This window comes from Apodemus sylvaticus, chromosome 21 (assembly GCF_947179515.1).
Source record: "Apodemus sylvaticus chromosome 21, mApoSyl1.1, whole genome shotgun sequence".
Taxonomy (NCBI): Eukaryota; Metazoa; Chordata; class Mammalia; order Rodentia; family Muridae; genus Apodemus; species Apodemus sylvaticus.
This window is the reverse complement of record NC_067492.1, coordinates 54,090,496-54,094,210: the sequence shown is the minus strand read 5'-3', so window position 1 is coordinate 54,094,210 and position 3,715 is coordinate 54,090,496.

The window sequence follows — 3,715 nt, the reverse complement described above, 5'->3', positions numbered from 1 at the left end:
TATTGAGAATGACATCATCATGAGTTTTGCAGGCAAATGGACACAACTAGAAAATATCATCCTGAGTGAAGTAACTCAGACCCCAAAGGACATGTATGGTATGTACTTACTAATAAGTGGATATCAGACAAGGAAGGAAGGAAGGAAGGAAGGAAGGAAGGAAGGAAGGAAGGAAGGAAGGAAGGAAGGAAGGAAGGAAGAAAGAAAGAAAGAAAGAAAGAAAGAAAGAAAGAAAGAAAGAAAGAAAGAAAGAAAGAAAGAAAGAAAGAAAGAAAGAAAGAAAGAAAGAAAGAAAGAAAGAAAGAAAGAAAGTGGAGCTGGAGAGATGGCTTAGTGGTTAAAAGCACTGACTACTCTTCCAGAGGTCCTGAGTTCAATTCCCAGCAACCACATGCTGGCTCACAACCATCTGTAATGGGATCTGACGCCCTCTTCTGGTGTGTCTGAAGACAGCTACAGTGTATTCATATACATAAAATAAATATATAATTCAGAAGAAAGAAAGAAAGAAAGAAAGAAAGAAAGAAAGAAAGAAAGAAAGAAAGAAAGAAAGAAAGAAAGAAAGTAGAAAATACCCAACTGACTCATAGAACTCAAAAAGGTCCAAAGCTGAAGTGCCCAAGTCCCACTTGGGATGGAGAAAAAAGCAATCACATGTAGGGAAGGAGGGAGGGACCTGGGAGGGAAAGTGGGCAGGGTTTCATGAGGAGAGAACAACCTTATCTGGTATTGAGTGAGGGAAAAGGACTGAAGGCCTGAGGGCCAGCAGAAAGAATGGAAAGAGGCAACTTCATGAGGTAAGAAGTTAGGGGGACCCTCCAGAATGAACCAGAGACCTGGGAGGTGAGAGACTCTCAGGACTCAAAGTGAGGGGCCTTAAGATGAAATGCCCTACAGTAGGGAGAGGGACTTATAGGGCCCCCTTCTAGCAGTTAGACAATGCATCAAGTGAGGGAGGGGATGCCATCCCACAGTCAAAACTTCGACCCATAATTGTTCCTGTCTGAAAGAACTGCAGGGATGGAAATGGAGAGGAGCCTGAGGAGAAGAAAGCCCAGAGACAGGCCCAAAGTGGGATCCAGCTCAAGGGGAGGTCCCAAGGCCTGACACTATGACTGAGGCTATGGAGTGCTCACAAAAAGGGACTGAGCATGACCACACTCCAGAAGACCCAACAAGCAGCTGAATATGCATATATTTGCACCCAACCAATGGACAGAAGTTGCTGACCCCTAAGGTTGAATTAGGGAAAGGCTGGAAGAAGCTGAGGAGGAGGGAGACCCTGTAGGAGGATCAGCAGTCTCAATTCAACTGGACTCTGAAGATCTCTCAAACACTGGACCACCATCCAACTGGTATACACCAACTGATATGAGGCTCCCAACATACATATAAATAGAGGACTGCCTGGTCTGGGTTCAGTCAGAGAAGATGTACCTAACCCTCAAGAGACAGGGGTCCTGAGGGAGTATAGAGGCCTGGTTGGGTGCAGGTGGGGACATCCTCGTGGAGACAAGGGTGTGGGGAGGAGGTATGGAATGTAGAACAGGGTGGATGGGGTGGGGAATATAATGTGGAATGTAAAAAAATAAATAAAAGACAGAAAGACAGAAAGAAAGCTGCTCCTCAGAAAAGAGTACACTGGACTATAAACCTGAAGTCTCAGCCCCGGGAGGGTGGAAGGAGAAGTATCACTGAGTTTAGTCCAACCTGAGAGATAACTAACTTGAGACTGATTTGAAGTCCACCATGTAAAGTAACCAAACCAAGTAAATACTTAACCATTATAACCTAGAGAACCAGGGACTCGGGAAAGCATTTGCATTTTTGGTTTTGAAATGAATGTTTAGTTTAGAATCCAGTCAAAAATAAATAAATACAAATGGCTTCATACAAAACTGTTTTAGACATAAGTGTATTTGTGTATGAGTGTGTGTGTGTGTGTGTGTGTGTGTGTGTGTGTGTGTGTGTGTTCACTCTAAGAATGTATGTGTTCACTAGTCCCATGTTCTAGTCTCCAAGGGAGCCTAGAAACAATGACATCAATCAGCTATCAGCATATATCAAATTCTGGAATCAACATCTTGGCTTTTAATTCCAGTTTTCAGTAAAAGGAACTGGAGCTTCCTAGGGGAAAAAAATGCTTAGTTCTGGGACTAAGGCAGGGAATATGCTGGTTAGCCTAGAATATCTTATAGCACAAAAATAAGAAAGTGCAGAAAAAATAAACCTTGCAATAATGGACTAAGTCAAAAGAACATAAGAGCCAATTTAAAAGGTCCACAATGTCCAATGGCAGAACAACTATAGCAAGAAAACATGTGATGTTGTAGCACAAGCCAAAATAAAATTCCCATGCTAAAATAAACAATCATTTAAAAACCGGAAAACTACACAAATCTTCCCTGCAGAAATCAAACAATTTATGTTGACACTCTATCCTTAAGTAAGTACAGTGTCATTCCACTCTTTAAATGAGCTGAGTGTAACAGCATTGTTTGAAAGTAACATTTATTCTCAAGGAATAAAAAGGGAGGAGGAAAAAAAAAGAACAGTTTACAGTGTAGGAACTTGACAAGTTGCTCTGGATCGGATGGGACGAGAAGGTTGTACCCTTGTCTTCTCCAGAGTACACGTTTTAATAAGAAAGCATGAGACAAGTGTGATTAAGGGACTTCCCAAAATGCACTGGAGGGGATTCAGATGAGGCAGGCAAGCCAGGAGGAACATGAGGCATCATAAGAGTGGAACCCTAGGATGATTCGTGGATGAGAAGATGGACAAGCAGGAAAAAGGTGAATCATCTGTGGACATAAAAGAAGATAAAGAAAAATGGACCTCAGGAAAATTTAAAACTTGTACATCAAAATATACTATCAACACAGACAAAAGGCAAGCCATAAATGACATAATCATATTTGTACATTATTTTAATTGTATATACTTGATTATTACATAACACTGCATTAATTATTAATACTTTGATCAATTGTTAGTGCTTATTGTATCGATATTTTTACACATATAGTAGTATTTTGTACCATATGTATGATCAGGGAATTCATAATTAAATCACAGAAAACTCCTGGAATTTAATAACAAAAGTCTTCCTCACTCAGAAACAGGAAAACATGTAGACATATTTACGAAATGAAATATAAATGGTTAATAAGTATATAAAAATAAGATTGTAAGTAAAAACTACCATGAAATACCAGTCACATGATTACCAGGACAGAGCTTCTAGCAAGCAAACAGAAAAGCAAGTGCAAGTGAAGGTGTGGAAAATGGAAAGGTAGCTGAAGAGATTGCATTGAAAGCATTTATGCAGATAAACAAAGTGAAATATCCTCCAAAGGCCATGCGTTCTGGCTTGGTCACCAGAGGTGGCACTGTGTGAAGCAGGAGGAACTGTGAGGAAATGCAGTACAATAGAAAGACACTTGATCAAGATGGTGTTCTTGAAGAAGATGCCGTGAGCATGATCCCTTCCTCTTACTGTTTGTTTCCTGGCTACCGGGACATGAGAGGTTTCTTCTACCCTGGAACCCCAACCACAATACAGCCTCCTCCATGGCCTGCTGTAAAAAGAAAAAACAAAAAACAAACAAACAAACAAAAAACAAAAAAAAAACCCAAAAAACAAAAACAAAAAAACAAAAACTGGGCCATTCAAATGCAGACAAAAATTTCCAAAGCCAGGACTTCAAGTAAA